The sequence below is a fragment of the Pinus tabuliformis genome, chromosome 6 (assembly GCF_031772625.1).
Source record: "Pinus tabuliformis cultivar Carrire ecotype Pingquan chromosome 6, CPIR1, whole genome shotgun sequence".
Classification (NCBI taxonomy): domain Eukaryota; kingdom Viridiplantae; phylum Streptophyta; class Pinopsida; order Pinales; family Pinaceae; genus Pinus; species Pinus tabuliformis.
In genome coordinates this window covers 1,801,277,306-1,801,296,250 of record NC_142292.1, presented here as the reverse complement: position 1 = coordinate 1,801,296,250, position 18,945 = coordinate 1,801,277,306, and positions in this window count along the sequence as shown.

Here is an 18,945-nt window from a genome sequence, read left to right as displayed (position 1 = left end):
AGATTGGGACAACATATTCCTGAGTGCATTTTGGTCAAGTCTTTGGTCAATGTTGGATACAAAACTTACTAAGTCCATGGCTTTCCAACCCCAAACTGATGGCCAAACATAGGTTGTCAACATGATGATCGTACAGATTCTGTGCATGTACAACTCGAAGCATCCATGCATGTGGGATGAAAGTATCCCCTATGTCCAACATAGCTACAACAAATCTCTCCACAGATCAATGGGCCACAACCCCTTTCAGGTAGGGCTGGGATTTCAACCATTATGCCCCATTGATGTGGCCATACCATTTGTAGCCACTCAAGTAAATTTGGCTCACGTTCAATCCAAAGTTGAAAGGGCTAACAGCTTCATTGAGTGCATTCAACACATCTGCCAATAGGTTAATGATATATTGGATAGAGCCAATGTAAGTACAAGCAATGCCATGATCAACATCGAGTGACGCACAAGTTCCAGCTGGGCGACAAAGTTTGGCTACATTTGCAGAAGGAGCGCCTTGTAGGACCCCACCACAAGTTTTGCCTGCCCCGACATGGGCCATACACCATCACCAAGGTCATTGGTGACAATGCCTTGGAGCTCAAAATCCCACTGTCCCTTGGTCTACACCCAGTGTTCAATGTAGATCGACTTCGGCCATACTTTCCACCATTGTTGAACACATTTGACATTTTAGAAAAGCTCACACTAATAGAGCTCAACTTGGACTACATGGAACAAACCACAACTAATTAGATCATGGACACATAGATCATGAACACTCTCCAATAGAGGATATAGTTATATCGAGTAGTCAAAGTAGGCCAACTCCTTCACCAGGGAAAATGGTTCACCAGGGACCAGGTTCAGCAAAAATTTCCTCACCTCATGGAGGCTCTGCACGCAATGGGGACCATTGGTTCCTAAGGGGGTAGGAATGATCCAGGTGGATATTGGTGGCCACCCGCCTATTCCACCTAAACCCTTAGTCAGTTTCATATGTTTCCTTGTTCATTTCATCATTTACTATTTTTAGCAGTTTTTCAGGTTCTGAACTTCCGGAGCAGTTTTGACCCCCTGAACAGTTTTTTATTTGGGGTCTACGGTAGGCCCATATCCATAGGTAAGGACCTATGGTGAAACCTATAGTACTCAGTAATACCTTTCCAACAAAGTATCGTATGCGCCAAACGGAGATAATATGACCAAGTTACGACCCTAGGAAGTTGGTTGCCCAACTAACCCCAACGGGGCCCACAAACTCTTGGTGTTACATCTCCTGGGGTTAGGGTTTTGGTTTTTTAGGGTTTTTTCATGTTTTCCAATAATAAATAAGCCTTTGACCCTTATTATAACATAGTTTAAAGGCATGTAGCCGCCACACCTCTTCTAAGAGATAAGCTACTATCGCCCGATCTATCTTATTTCCATTATGTTTATAAGCATAGTTCAATAGTTTTTTATTTATGAAATGAAGTGTTTTTCTATTTCATCTCTATGCATATGATTATATTTGTAAGTTGTTTCGTTCTTGTTTAAGTTCAAATCACTTTCTTTTCTCTTGAGGAGACAAGTATGTTGGTAACTTCCCTATAGCCAAGGAGATTTAATAGATACTGCAAAAATTTATTCCTGAGGAAAATTATATTCTACACGAACATCATTATTATCATTTTGAATCCTATATAGAAAATTAGAATTGTGCTTTGTTTTCTAGGCATATCCAAAATAGTAATATTAAATTCTTGTAACAATAATAACCATCTTGTAATTCTTCCATTAGTGATTGGTTTGTTCATTAGATATCTAATTATAGAATCGTTTGTATGTATGAAGGTTTCATAACCAGTGATGTAATGTCTAAATTTATTGATGGCATGGACAACAGCTAAAAACTCCTTTTCTGTTACAGTGTAATTTAACTCTGCAGGAGTCAAATTTTTACTGGTGTAGTAAATGGCATAAGGAGTTAAATCCTTTTTTCCTAATACAACTCCTAAAGTTGTATCAGAGGCATCAGTCAAAATGTGAAAAGGTAGTTTCCAATTTAGTCCTCTTAGAATGGGTGCTTCAAAAATCTTTTCTTTCAATGTTTCAAAAGCTTTTTGGCAATCAAAATTCTAGATGAATTCACAATCTTTTGTGAGAAATTTGAAAAGTGGAGAGGCAATTTTTGTAAATTTTTCTATGAATCTTCTATAGTAACCAGTAAAGCCAAGAAAACTTCTAACATCTCTTTGACAAGTTGGAATTGATAATTTAGAAATAACTTCTACTTTATATGTATCCACTCTAATCATGGAAAAATTTAGGGGCTAAATTTCCATTTTTTTGTAAACATGATTCACCCAAATTTTACAATATAAAATTATTTTACCTTAAAAATCGCCAACATTATATAGGAAGTATATATAAAATATTATAAATTTGAATAATTTTACAAATGCATCAATAAACATTTTATAGTTTTCATATTAGAGACTAGTGAGATTCGCCAATTCTTTTAAACTTCAATATAATTTTCCATCCTTAAAATTCTCCCTAACTCTAATTCCATTCCCTAAAATATGGTGTCCTAAAACAATTCCCTTAATAAACATCATAAAGCATTTTTCATGACTTAATGAGAGATTTTCTTCTTTACATCTAGTGAGAACTTTTTCCAAAATTTTAAGAGCTTCTTCAAAGAAATTTCCATAGACAGTAAAATCAACCATATAGACTTCCACACAATCTTGAATTAGATCAGAGAAAATGCCTAAAACTGCCCTTTGGAATGTTGCAGGTTCATTGCATAACCCAGAAGGAAGTACTCGGTAGGCATAGGTTCCCCATGGACAGGTAAAAGTGGTTATATCTTGATCTTTTAGAGCTACTTGGATCTGGTTATATCCACTAAAGCAATCCAAGAATGAGAAATATTTCTTTCGTGCCAATGTATCTAAAACTTGATCTATAACAGGAAGTGGAAAATGATATTTTAAAGTGCCTTTATTCAATTCCCTATAGTTCATGCATACTCTCCATTTTCCATTCTTTTTAGGAACAATTACCAATGGTGAAACCCATTGGTTATTTTATATTGGATAAATGAAATTCACATTTAACAATTTTTGTAGTTCCTCCTTAACAATTTCCCTTAAATTTGGATTCATTCTTCTCTGAGGTTGTCGGATTGGTTTGGAATTTTCTTCAACGTAAATATGATGTATGCAAGTATTGGTATTAATTCCTTTCATGCCAGTGTATTCCCATGCATAAGCAGAGGAATGTTCTTGTAACATTTTTATTAATTCTTTCTTTTGAAATTCTTCCAAATTATTATTGATATTCAATTTTTTTTTTTTCTGGAAAGATTTCTATTAAAGAATTGCCAAATTTTTCCATAGAATGTAAAGATAATTGACGAGATGATAAATATTCAATATTACATTGTTCTTGAAAACTTTGATTAGATTCATAATATGAGGAAGACTCATTATTTTCCATTAAATTCAAAATATGATCTTCTTCATCTATTTGTGAAGTAACAAATATTGGTCATATATCAATATCATCATCTATCCATTCTTCACTTTCTACCTCTATTGTTGTTTTTGCAGGAGGATATAATGTGAATTTCTTTGTTGAACTTCCATCATAAATAAACATGTCACCAGATCTACAACTTATAAAAGCATCAACCGTAGCTAACCATGGTCTTCCTGGAATCAATGATGTCCCCCTAAATTATTCTTGAGTGTTAGAATCATAAAGTCAACAAGATACTCCCAAGAATATAAGGATACAAATATATCTTCTAACACACCATCAGGGATGATAACAGATATATCTACTAATTGCAATAATGTAAGTGTATATTGAAGATTAGGAAGTTTCAATTGATTCATAGTTTGTTTACTCATGATGTTTATAGCTGCTCCTAAGTCAGTCAATGTATTTGGAATTTTGACACCATTGATGTGTGCTTTCACAATGGGACTTCATGGATCAATATATTTCTGAATTGTTGTTTTTCCCATCATGATATCTACAATTTTTCCAACTAATTGAATTCTTTTGACTTCTTTTCTCTTCCTCCCTAGTCTTTTAATACTTAACTCCCTGATTGTCTTTGAAAATATTGGTATTTCTTTGACAACTTGTAACAAAGGAATTTTTATGCAAACATTATTCAGTTCATCTATCATATCATAATCAAGCAACATCATCAGTTTTTCTACCCCTTTATCGATTTTCAATCTTTGATTTAAACATAAACTGAAGGCTGTTCTATAATAGGAGTTGATTTTATTGGGATATCATTAGAATGTGTAGGGGTGGTTTGTCTTTGAGATTTTTCCTCTTGATTAAGATATTTCTCTTCCTCAAAGAGATTTTCTTTTTTAGATTCCTGAATAACCACTGATGGTGACTTATTTTCCAATACTCTACCAGATCTAAGTCGGACATTGTTTAGATCTAATGGAGTTATCATGTAGGTTTGGAAATTTTTTCCTTCCATATTGTAAAGAGGTTGTGAAATTTTATTATTATTTGGATTTGAAATTGGTTGGGCAAGAAATTGATTTGGTATTTGAGGAAATGGTAGTGAAAGTTGTGGATTTGGATTCTGAGGTTGATTTGGTTGAACGGGATGAGGAAAATATTGTGGTGGAAAACCAAGGTAAGGTTTTTGATATTGAGGGTATTTTCCATAAGGATTTTTCCATCCTTGTGCCCAAGGTTGAGGCCAAGGTTTCCCTTACCCATCAAATTGAGAAGATCAATCCACTCATCTCTGATAGATTTTAATAAGAGAGCTTTCAAAGTTTCTTCATATAGATTATGCATTTTAGCCCTTTTAACATTATAAGCATTACATTCTTTTTGCATCAGTTTAAAGACTTCATATTTAAGATTATGGGGCATACATTAGTCCTTATATTTTGTAGAAAATCTTGTAGATTCACAAGCTAATGCAATGTAATAAAGCACAGGACAAGAATCTACTTCTACTTTCAACTAGTAGAAGTCAATAGATCGATGAAAATAATAAGAAAAAGAATAAGATAAATCAATGGCACATAACACAAGGTGTATCTAGGGAAAGCCACTGCTCAAAACCCTACTATCTGTATTGCATATATCAGAAATATGATTAAAGATACAAAGCTTGTTCTCACTAGATAATTCTTCACAGGTATGCTCAAGTCTCTCAGCTCACAAGCTAGCTCATGCCAAATCCTTAGCCTATTCTCCAGCTCTCCAAGCCCCTGATCTCTTGTGTAATTCCTAGGATGAATAACCCATATTTAAAGCGAATTCGTACTTCCAAAATTGTGCAATCCAAACATAGGATCAATCTCTGATTCATGCATGATATTTACACTCCAGTAAATAATACCATTGATAGTACATTGTCCCTGCACTCTAGTCTCAACTGGGTCTTTCTCTGAACTGACATGCATGAGTTTCTCATAAGGGAATCTTCAGTTAATTGGAGTAGCACTAGTGGATGCATTAGTGCACCAACTGACTATTAGTCCTCTATTAGTTCCAAAAACAATTTAGAACTAATTTAAATGAAATTAGCTTAGTAAATTGAGTGATCTAATTTCCAACTCAGTTTAAACTCATACTGGACCCTGAAAATTTAAAGAGAACATATACATGACTACAGAAAGACTTCCAACTTGAAATTCCTAAGTCAATTAAGTTAGTTAAACTCAATTAACTATTTACAAGTTTCTATGAGAATAGAATTCAATTTTAATTCTTAGTTTAATTCAAGGACAAATTAAACTAGAATTTCTTGTTGCCATTTCTCAACACTCCCTCTCAAAAAGAAAGGGATTATCAGCTACCTTGATCCTATCTCTGTGAAACTCGAATTTACATCTTGACAATTCCTTTGTCAAAATGTCAACATCTTGCTCCTCTGTGGGAATTTACTCTAACAACATAATCTGTGTCAATACACAATCTCTAAGATGATGATATCGGATATCAATGTGCTTGGACCTATCATGAAAAATTGGATTTTCAAAGAGTTTGATACAACTCTGATTATCACAATAAATCACAGTTGGATCCATCTGCTGACCAAGCAAACCAATCAGGATCTTCCTCATCCAAATGGCCTCACATGATGCCTGATTCGCAGCTATGTACTCTGCCTTTTCCGAACTGAGTGCAACCGATCTTTGTTTCCCGTTGTACCAAGAAATTGTCACTGACCCAATACTGAAGATCCTATCTGATGTACTTTTTCAGTCGGATGGACTCCCTGCCCAATCTACATCGATGAAGCCTTGAAGCTTCACACCCTTTGTATGTCTATACCATAATCCATACTAATAATTTCCCCTAAGGTATCTCAACACATGCTTTGCCGCCTTCCAATATAGCATGGTCGAACTAACCATTGCTTGACTAAGTTGGTTAACTGCATAGCACATATCTGGTTGTGTGTTCACCAAGTACATGAGTGAACCCACAAGCTACCTATAAACAATAGCTTCCACTACTTCCCCTGAAGTAGAATCCTCCTTCCTCCAGTTACCTGCTAGAGGAGTCTCCATGGGTTTGTTGCTCTCCATGTAGAATCTCCTGAGTATCTCGTTGGCATACTTTCCTTGAGACACAAACAACTCCCCATCTCCCTACCATACCTCCATGCCAAGAAATTAATGCATGAGCCCCATGTCCTTCATCTCAAACTCTCTTGCAAGGTCCTCCTTGCAATACTTGATCAGTTGATCATCATCTACCAATATGAGATCATCAACATAAAGTACAATGATCAATATTTTACCTTCCACCACTATGTGGTACAGGTTCGCATCTGATTCACTCTTACTGAAGCCTAGCCCAGTGAAGTAGCTATCTATCCTGGTTTACCAAGCACTGGCTTCTTGCTTTAGCCATACAATGCTCTCTTGAGTTGGCACACATGTGACTCACAGTCAAAGGTATCAAAACCTTCAGGCTGCTCTATGTACACCTCTTCCTCAATCATGCCATTAAGGAAGGTCGTCTTCACCTCCATTTGATGTATCTTCCAACCCATCTGCGTTGATAGTACCAATATAGATCTAATTGATGAGTACCTTGTAACAGGAGTAAAGGTCTCATCATAGTTAATCCCCTCTACCTGTGAAAATCCACGGGCCACAAATCTAGCCTTATGCTTCTCCACACTACTATCTGCAGCTTGCTTTACCTTGTAAAGCCAACGAGATCTCACCACTAACTTCTCCTCTAGTCTCGAGACCACATCCCAAACACTGTTAAAAAGTATGGAGCCATACTCCACCATGGCATCAACCCAAACCAGCTACTGCACTGCTTCCTAAAGGAAGATGGCTCTGTCACAACACATTCACCCATAAGAGCCATGTATCCAGTGTACCTCTCAGGTGAACTCCTCTGCCTGCACTGAGAAATGGGTGCTCGCACATTCTCCCATGCATCATCCAACAATCTGTCAGCCTCTCTGGTGCACTTTCTTCCCTCTCTAGAAGACTCTCCATGACTGGATCTCTCCACTCCTGGATCCTCTGCATGTAGCTGCTCCACATCCATCTAAGGCTCCTCAACCTTAGGAGTAAAACCTCCTCATCCAGATGTAGTTCAAGCTCCCTCTCAAGGGAAACTCACATGGCCTTCTCCTCATTGAATCTAACATCCCTGTGAACCACTATCAACTTGTTGGTTGGCAAGTACACCCGATAGTTGTGAGGTGTATCAATGTATGCCACAAATATCCCTAAATTTTTTGTCGGCTCAAGCTTCTTCCTTGCATATTTGGTCACATGGAAATATACCGATGGCCCAAAAATTCTGAAGTGACCAACATCTAGCCTCTTACCGGAATAAGCCTCCTTTAGTGTCTTCATCTCAAGTATTCGATGTGGGATACGGTTCTGAACATAAACCACAGTGTTGCATGCCTCAACCCACAAGTGTAGTGGTAGGCCCTAATCAAGCAACATCTAATTCGCTACCCCTACTATTCTTTTGTTCTTCCTTTCGGCCACCCCATTATTCTGAGGTTTATGGGGTGTCATCAACTCCCATTTAATCCCTTCCACTGCACAGAAGTTCTTAAACTCATTTGAGACATACTCACCACCGTTATCACTCCATAGATCTTTAACCTTCTTTCCCGACTCTTTCTCCACCAATGATTTAAACTTAAAAACCTTTTTAAAATTTTGATCCTTTTTATGCATGAAAAATATCCAACATTTACGAGAATAGTCATCAACAAATATAACATAATACCCATGTTTGTCTGTGGATGCTGTCGAGAATGGTCCACACACATCTGAATGGACTCACTCTAGAATAGCCTCTACTCGACTATCTCTATCATGAAAGGAAGACTTGGTGTATTTTCCCAAAGTACACCCCTTGCATGTATCAACTTGCTCAAGCGTACCTTTAGGAAGACCAGTAGAGATCTGTTGCAATATCTTCAAAGCCCCATGATGCAAGTGGCCCAATTTCCTGTGCCACAACTTGCCAACATCTCAGCTCTGCACCCTTTCTGATTTTGTGCTCAAAGCATCACACTCCTCTACCTCCATCTTATAGAGATTCTTCACCTAAATCCCTATCTTCTTTACTTGACTTGTGGCTATGTGTCGAAGGAAAAACTTCCTTTTGAGAAGATCACATCATAGCCTCTATCCTCAAGCATGGAAATGAATACCAAGTTCTTCTTCAGCCCGGGCACATACATAACATTCTTCAAGGTGAGTGGAGCTCCATGATCCCTCTTAAAAGCAATCGTGCCCAATCCAGTAACACTATACTTCCCGTCATCACCAATCTCGATATGCATCTAGAGATCTTTCTCCTCCAGGTCACTGAAAAAATATTTGTCACCAATCATGTGGAATGAAGCTCCACTGTCTAAGTATCATACACTTCCTATCATTGATGAAACTATGCATAAAATGAGGGAAAATTCAAATTAAGAGGCCAAAGCCTCACCCACCACTCCTCTTGAGGACTTCTTGGACTTCTTGAGTGGACAATTTGTAGCAAAATGGCCCAGATCATGACAATGAAAGCACTTAACTTTCTTCATGTCTTTCTTCTTACCTCCACGATAAGAATCTGATTTGGAATGGGAAGTTCTCCCTTTCCCCTTCTTCTCCTTAATCACTTTGGCACAATTCTCTTCATCATCAGTCTTTGATGAAGATCCATCCCTGGTGTTCCTCATGATCTCCTCCTGCATCAAATCTGACCATATTCGTTCCCATTTCGACAGCTTCTCCCGACCATTGACAGAGTCTTGATAACTATGCCAACTCTTTGGGAGTCCTAGAAGAGCAGGACTCACCATATTATCCTTGGGAACCATGATTCCAACACTTCCAAGTTCATCACAACATTGAGTGAACTTGGTCAAGTATTTTGGAATAGTCTCGCCTTTCTCGATTATTATTTTTTGAAGCTTGCCCTGCATTGCCAATTTCCTTTGGTCACTTCTATTCTGATACAAGTTCATCAATATTTTCCACATAGCATACGGAGTTTCCTTTCCATGGAGACTCGAGACAATGTGGTCTCGAACTCCCTCAAGGATTATCTAGCTCACCTTCACCACAAAATTTTTCCATTCGGCCAAATTATGTGCATTTGATGCTACTGGCTTAGGAATTTCTTAATCAATGAATTCCTTCAAGCCATTATCCTCTAGCACAACCTCCATGTTGTCCCTCCAGGCTATAAAATTCAATTTTCCTTCCAAGGCATACTTGAGTCACAAACCGTAGAACGCCATCTGTCGATCCTGAAGTATGTATTGAAAATTTGAATTTCACCTGTAACCTAAAACTCAAAACTTTGGAATGTCCTCTAGTATACTGTTCTCAGCTCCGATACCATGTAGAAAACACTGTAGATTCACAATCTCATGCAATGTACTAAAGCACAAGACAAGAATCTACTTCTACTTTCAACCAGTGGAAGCCAATAGATCAATGAAAACAATAAGAAGAAGATGAAGATAAATCAATGGCACATAAAACAAGATGTATCTAGGGAAAGTCACTGTTCAAAACCCTGTTATATGTATTGCATATATCAGAAATATGAGTGAAGATACAAATCTTATTCTCACTAGAACAAAATCCGCACAGGTATGCTCAACTCTCTCAGCTCACAAGCTAGCTCGAGCCAAATCCTTAGCTTATTCTGCAACTCTCCAAGCCCCTGATCTCTTGCATAATTCCTAGGATGAATAGCCCATATTTAAAGGGAATTCATGCTTACAAAATTGTGCAATCCAAACATAGGTTCAACCTTTGATGCATGCGTCATATTTACACTCTAGTAAATAATACCACTGATAGTACATTGTCACTGCACTCTAGTCTCAACTGGGTCTTTCTCTGAACTAACATGCATGAGTTTATCATGAGGAAATCTTCAATTAATTGAAGTAGCACTAGTGGATTCATTAGTGCACCAACTGACTATTAGTCCTCTGCTAGTCCCAAAAGCAATTTAGAACTAATTTAACTTAACTTAACTCAATAAATTGAGTGATATAATTTCCAACTCAATTTAAACTCTTATTGGACCCCTAAAACTTAGGGAGAACATATACATGACTACAAAAAGACTCCAACTCGAAATTCCTAAGATAATTAAGTTAATTAAACCTAATTAACTATTTACAAGTTTTTATGAGAATAGAATTCAATTTTAATTCTTAGTTTAATTCAAGGACGAATTAAACTGGAAATTATTGTTGCCATTTCTCAACATATTTCTCTAAGAATATAGTTTTCATTTGTTCCCATGTTCTTATAGAATGTGCTTCTAATCCCATGAACCATTTTAATGTTGCATCCTTAAGAGTTGCTGGAAACAATTTCAACTTTTGAGTGTCAAGCAAGTAGTCATAAGATCTACACAAGACTTCAAATTCAAAGAGAAATGTTTCAAGATCTTCACTCCTTAATCCATGAAAATTTGGAAGGATGGAGGGTGAGATATTTTTCATTGTGGTTGTGGTATCCTCATCGAGGATGGGAAATCCAAAGGGTTATGGATCTCCTCTACCACCTCCTCTTCCTCTTCCTCCACCTCTTCCACCTCCCCTATTTCCTCCTCTTCCTCCTCCAATCCTAGGTTGTTCACCATTCACATTATGTACCTCTCCTTCCCCTTCTCTAGCCATTGTAGATTCTTCAGAACTAATATATGGTTCCAAAATTGGATTTTCTAGTTCCTCTCTAGTTCTTATGGTTATTTTATAAATTCTAGGTTAAAAACAGTTTCTTCCTCCTCTTCTTCACTAGGTATTTCTAGTTCTTTTCCTAGAATTTTCTCTCCAGTTGAAGATAGAAATAATACTCCTTCTATTGGGGATGTACGATCTTCTTCTTCTATTACAGTTTTAGTTTATGAAGTTGGTGAATCTCTAGGTTGGATTTCAGATCTAAGTACCTCGGGAAGTTTGTGTTTGCTTTCAGTAGATGGAATATGAGTTTGGGTGGATCGATATTATGCCAATGGATCCCCCCATTCCAATATTCCACCTTCAGCTCAGAGTGCAAATAGCCAAATCATGAGGACTAGAAGGCAGCCAAGCAAGTGAAAGTCAAAGCACAAGTTTATCTCGATTTTGGGAGTCGGGCCTCCCTAATTTTAAGGAAGTCGTTGGAGACTTTAGATGTATAAGTAGAGAGGCCTAGGACCTCAGTAGGATTCATTTTTATTGTAAAACTCTACTCTTTTTTCAAGCTGCAATACTTGTGACAGTTTTTTATGTAATCCATGGTTTTGATAATAAGAATGAGTTTTGTTTTGAGCCAACACTGAGTTAACTTAGAGGGCTGAAGCTCTTCGGTTAGGGCCCAACCCTAGCAGCCAAGGCTCCTCTTTATTATACATGTATGCTAGCATAGATTCATGGTTTAATTGTTCATTTGCTTAAGTAGTTGCATTTCCATTACAACAGTGTAGGGTAGATTGGTTGTGTTTTAGTTTTCTTCCATTTTGCCTTCTTTCAATTAACAGGTTAGCAAGGAGAAAAAGATCACCATAAGGTTGTCAGAAGATGTCTCAGCCTCACCTCCTCCCTCTGGGACCATGACTTGAGGAAGAGACCCTTCAGCAACCCCAAAAACACAGATTTCTAGTTCTTGCATGAGCTTTGGAGTTTGTTGTCTTGATTCAGTACTTGGTTCATTTCATTGTCATCTTTTTCCATCACTCTCTTTCTGTAATAATATCTCACTCATATTCTCATTTCCTTCAGCACTTTCTTCATGCATAATATGGGCAACTGATTCATGCTTTTCTAGTTTATGAGAATGTATCTTGTTGCATAGTTCTTGGAAGACACACATGTTTTAAGCATTGCAGGTACTTCAGGAGGAGGTCTAGACTTCATCACCAGCATCCATCTTTCACCTCATCCACCTCAACCATCTCTTGGTCCACCCTCACCCTCACTATTTTTTTTGTCCTTTTTCATTGAAATTCCCCTAGACACATTGAAATGCTTAAGCAAAAGCTAATAAATCATATCTTAATCAAATTATACCCATGGATTTCCTTACCGTCCGATCCACGACAAACCTGACAAATCACCGTCAACCGCATGTCGCATAGCTAACATATTCATTTCAACGTTTGAATTTAGGCACTCCAAATCTCCACCGTCGATCTGTCTCACTTGATCCAATAGCTATTGCGTCACCCGCTCGCCAACTAGCTTGGCCGATCTCTACTGTTGATCAACCCCGCATGATCCAACAGCTATCGTGCAATCTCATGTGAATTCTTGCATGACCCATATCTGATCGAGAGCGCACAACAAAAGTGGTTTTCCCATGCTATGAGTCACCCACTTAGGCTAATCGCGTGAAATTTAGGAATACCGCTTACAGCTCTTAGGGTGCGTGAGATACTGCTTACCACCTACGAAGACCGCTCCATCATTCTGCACATTTTCCACCCTTCTGTCGACACATGACTTGATGTGATCCATCCATCTATTAACTTAATCTCCTGTGATAAGATCTTCGCCGCTCATCTTCCGTTAATCCTTTTCATTGATCTGACTAATCCAATAGTTCCTGTGCACTACTGCTTCATTACTTTTTCCTTTCACTGATTTCGATATTTGATTGCTCTTCTGCTTGACTTCTTCCCGAATATTGTTCTACGTATTATTTAAATGCTGCCACTCCTGAGCTTTGATTTGGTTATTCAATCAGACTCCAACACTATCCGATCAGCACAATACTCCTCTAAGCATTGTCCTCTCTCTAGGATTCTTTTTGAATCCCCTGCACACTTATGTTATGCATAATTACTCTAATCCACACACAATTCATAATTCAATTACTCAATACACACCACACAAACTCAGAAATCACACTTCTATATTAATAAATAAATATTTACACAATGAGTTCATTCTCATCTTGATATTCTATATCAGTGGCCTTTCCTTTCACAAAAGGCCTCCTAGGACCCTTCCACGCCATCCAAACACTCCATATACTTGCTAGCCATCCTCAACCACCTTCCATCCACCTGTCACATCCACAAGAACAATTAAATTTCATGCTTTATTTTACCAAAAAACCAAAAAAGTGAAAACAAATTTAGTTTAGTTCCCTTACTTACACATTAGTATGGTTTGATGCTCTTTACTTCTGTAACTTAGATCACAGCATTAGGTTAGTGTTGATTTAGCAATTCTGCTTAGCATAGCTGTTTAAATGGTTAATTAGGATATGGTGTGATTTAACATTACATGTTGTTTTCTTCATTACTGCAGTAGAGTAGCTCTCTTAGAATAGATTTACTCTTCTTCCATCAAAGAATCAAGCTTCTTCTAACTCTATAGAAGTCTGGCTTGGAACCCCTGGGGTCTCTCGCCAGATGAACAGTGACAATAGGTAGGACCTTCACTTTTACTTGTGCATATAACATTGTCACCTACAAGTTCGTATGAACCCGGGTTGATAAGTAAAGTTGGTAGCCCAGGAGTTGTAGCATCCTTGCTGCAATACTGGTTCTCATCACTTTTTTGCGCCATTGCCGGGGAGGTGTCTGAGTAGAATGTGATTATTGCTTTCTTTTCTTCTATTTCTAGTCTTCAATTTTCTACCATTAGTTTATTTCTACAAAAGTAATCTAGTAGCTTCCTTTCTTTCAGTTGTCATTATCTGCTTTCCTTTCCATTCTGCAAGTAGAATTTCAATTCAGCAAGTAACTTTTCTTTCTATCAGTAGTTTTCATTCAATCAGCAATTTCATTTCTACAAAGTACTTTCCAGCTAAAAAAATCTTACAAAAACCAACCCAAAAACATTTCCTTTCATGCCTCATAGGAATAGGGACAATTTAGGGAAATTCTTGCCAAATACCCCCACTGCATCCAACAGCCAACCTTCTCTCTTCTTCGGTGGCTGTGAACTGGAGGAACCTTTAGGTGAGAAACCTAACATATTTGAAGAACCTACATGGGAAGAAGAAGAAGAGGAACCCATTCCTACTAAACCAATGGCTGAAAACCAAAATGACAAAGGGAATAGAGAGAGAGTTGAGGGTGCCTTCCCCATCAGGGAAACCAACGGGGACGCTAAGATGAAGAATATAAGCCCCTCTACTCTACCTCATTTCCATGGCCTGACCACAGAGGACCCCGGCAATTTCCTATTTGATTTTGTTGTTATATGCCAAACCTATCACTATACAGATGATAAGAAAAAGTTAAAATTGTTTCCATCTACCCTCAAGGATGCTGCATTATGCTGGTTCATGGGTTTACCTGCAGATAGCATCACAACTTGGGCTCAGATGCAACAGGCTTTTAACAACAAATATCGGGACTACTTTAGGTTAAAGGGCACTAAAGAATAGATTTCTAGGATGACCATGGGCCAGGATGAATCCTTAGAAGACTATGAAGAAAGATTCCAGCTCAGTTATAAAAGGGCAGATGCACACTTTACCCCGAGTCACTAAAGTTGGTCCTGCTCAGAGGAGTATGGGAAGATTTTATGGATACCTTATATTTGCTAGTAAGAGGAGATATCTACCAATTACCCTATGATGATATCAATACTGTCTTTAGAAACCATTCTATGGCAGCTAGGAAAAAGGGTAGGAGTAGTCAACCTATGACCAGTACATCATCTTCAAACTCATCCATCAAGGGTGAAATTGGAAATATGTTGGAAGATTTAAAAAGTGAGATGTTGCAAACCCTTTCCTTGCAATTGGACACCATGAACATCAAAAGGAAGCAAGAGGAAGCAGAGAAAGCCTTAGCCATCTTTTTCCCTAGATGCACCAGGAGGCATCTTAGGAACGAATGTCCATTGAACTGCATTGATATTTGCTCGATCTGTGAAGAAAGCCACTCGACAGACAAGTTCCCTTCTTTACCCAGACTTAAGGCTATATATAAAGGAGTTGAAGGGGTCACTGAGCAGCTTTGCTACATCAACCAAAGGAGACCTCCTGGGCCTAGACCATACCAACAGGGTATGCAAGGGTCATTCCATGCATATTACAACCCCAACCAAATCACAACTATACCTTCTTGGGGACCCCCTGCTCATCATTCCTAGTCTACACCCCCTACTTGGTCCTATGCATCTCAATATCATTCCCAGCCAACCAACCAGCCATTTCAACCTTACATTCTGCCACAACCTTAGTGGAATACCCCACTCCAGGAATGGAGGCCCCAATACAACAATGCTCCAGCTCTATTGCCTCCACCACCTACCCAACCACAACTCCTACACTCTAATCCACCCTAGAAACCCTGGATGCCTTCCCATCCAAATCCAAACCCGAACAATAGGCAGACTCAACAAGTATACAGTGGAGAGACATCATACCCAACTTATGTTGTAGAAATCTAGGAGATCAACCTAAGATTTGGGAGAACTCTCCCAGATAACCAACCTCCCTCTCCACATAGGGAGGTTGAGGAATAAAGAGAGGAAAGAAACCTTAAAGTAAATCCACCCTTTCCTAAGAGGTTATCCCAACCACTCCAACCTACCCAAGAAGAAATTAAACTTCTGGGAGAATTGAAAAATCTATGTGTAACGATCCCCCTTCTCCAGGCAATAAAAGATGTTCCCATTTGCAATAAGTTGATTAAGGAGAAATGCTTCAAGCATCCAGGAAGAATAAAAATGGATGCCCCTACCATTAATGTCATTGGGTAGCTGTCTGACTTAATGCCGGGGCAGGTAATATGTCCGAAATATTTGGACCTTGGAAGCCCTGTAGTAGATGTACACATCAATGGCACCATTGTCCCACACACTCTGATCAATCTTGGGGCTAACATTAATGTGATGACTAAGGACACCATGCTTAAGCTCAACCTCCAAGGGTCATTGAGGAAGACCACAATAGTTCTACAACTTGCAGACCATTCCACAGTCACCCTTAAGGGAATTGTGGAGGATGTGATGGTCTCCATTGACTCCTGGGAGTACCTTGAACATTTTCTAGTTCTCCAGCCTAAGGCTAAGCTTACTGGTTACGCTCTCATCCCTGGGAGGCCATGGTTGGCCACAGCCAATGCTTACATTAGCTATAGAGCTGGGAATATGACCATCAAGAATGAGTATATGTCCAAACAGTTAGTCTTATGCCCTCCTACTCAAACATCTCTAGATCATGATTTACCTTTATGGTTGGAGGAGGAGGAAGAAGATGAGGTTTATTCCACCCAACTTTATGCTTTAGAAGCAACCATAGGAGGAGGACAGTAAGATGAGGATGACTTAATTGAACACCTGCTCCAAAGTCCAACTCCTAGTTCGTTACCATTAGAAGAAGAAGTAAGGGAAACCCAGAACAATCATCCAATTGACTTATGCTTGGCCGATTCCAACCCACTCCATGTCAAAACCATAGAATTTGGCCTAGAGAAAACTTTGAAAATTAATCCATCTCTTTCTGCTCTCGAAGAGGAAAAGCTATGCAACATGTTGAGAGAAAACCTAGAATCCTTCGCTTGGAGTTACAAGGAAATGAAGGGAGTACACCCCTCAGTGTGTACTCACCACATATACATCAAAGAAGGTTGCAAGCCGGTTCAGCAACCACAAAGGAGGATGAATCTAGCTCTTAAAGATATAGTCAAAGAAGAACTGCAAAAATTTCTAGATGCAAGATTCATTTACCCTATCTCTGACAGTGAGTGGATCTCTCCTTTAGTGTTAGTTCCCAAGAAAAATGGTAAGTGGAGGACTTTTGTCGATTACAGGGAGTTGAAAAAAACCACAAAGAAGGATCATTTTCCCCTACCCTTCATTGACCAAGTGCTAGATGGCCTAACAGGGAAGAAGTTTTTTTCTTTCCTAGATGGATTCAGTGAGTACAACCAAATCCAAATCTACCCAAAAGACCATGGATAAGACCACATTTACCTATCCTTGGGGAACTTTTTCCCATAGGGTCCTTCCTTTTGGCTTATGAAATTCTCCTGCCACTTTCCAGAGAGCAGTCTTGAGTATTTTCGTTGAATTAGTACATGATGTGGTGGAAATTTATATGGATGATTTTACACCTTATGACTGTGATTTTCAAGAAGCTCTGACTAACTTAGGCAAAGTATTGCACAAATGCATTGAAATGAACCTGTCTCTCAGTCCAGAAAAATGTGAATTCTTAGTGACTAAAGGGACCGTGCTAGGTCATTCAGTATCTCAACAAGGACTGCAGGTGTACCCGAACATAATAGAAATCATCCAAAGGGTCCCACCTATGCAAAAGCATAGGGATGTTAGGAGTTTCTTGGGGTTAGCTAGATACTACCAAACGTTCATAAAGGACTTCAACAAGTTGGCCTCTCCTTTATTTGGGTTGTTGGCCAAATATTCTGAGTTTATAAGGTCAAAAAGTTGTCAAGAGGCCTTAGACATTTTAAATGGTAAGTTAACCACTGCACCAATTCTTCAAGGCCCAAACCAAGCCCTCCCTTTTCATATTCATGTTGATGCCTCACACAAAGCCATAGGAGCAGCCTTAGGTCAAGTAGAGGAGAAATTGCCCTATGCCACCTATTTTATCAGTAAGAACCTGTCAAAGGCTGAGCTAAATTATACTATGACCGAAAAGGAACTCCTGCTTGTTGTGAATTCATTAAAAAAATTTAGGCATTACATTACAGGCTACCAAACATTTGTGCATATTGGCCATGCTACAATCAAATATTTAATGAACAAACTAGATGTGAATGCTAGAATTATAAGATGGTTGCTTTTATTACAGCAGTTTGATCTAACTATTGTTGATAAGCCTGGTAAGGAAAATGTTGTTGTTGACTTTCTATCTAGGATGAATCTGACTGCAGGTGAAGAAGGAATGGTGGATGACCAGTTACTAGACAAGCATTTGTTTGTTATTTTAGTTCTCTCCACATGGTTTGCTGATATAGCAAACTATTTGGTATCAGCACAGTTCCCACCAAACTTGGCCTCCAAAGAAAAGAGCAAGATAGTCAGGAAAAGCTCCCCCTTCACCTGGATTGGAGGCAATCTTTTCAAACTTGGCCCAGATTAAATCTTGAGAAGGCGTGTAAGGGAAGAGAAAGTTTTTGACATCCTTCTGACCTATCATGATGGGCCTTGTGGAGGTTACTTTGCAGCAAACAGGACAACATTCAAAGTGTTACAAGCGGGCTATTATTGGCCCAATCTTCATCAGGATGTGAAAAATTCCATCAGTTAGTGTGATTGTTTCCAGAGGATGGGAAAGCCTACTCTAAGAGATGAAATTCCCCTAAAACCTCAAGTGACTTTCAAGCCATTTAAGAAGTGGGGCATGGACTTCATTGGGCCTATCAACCCTCCTTCAAAGAAAAAACAGTATATTATCGTGTGCACTGATTATTTGACTAAGTGGGCTGAAACCAAGGTGATTAAGGCAGCAACAGAAGAGAAGGTTGTTGAGC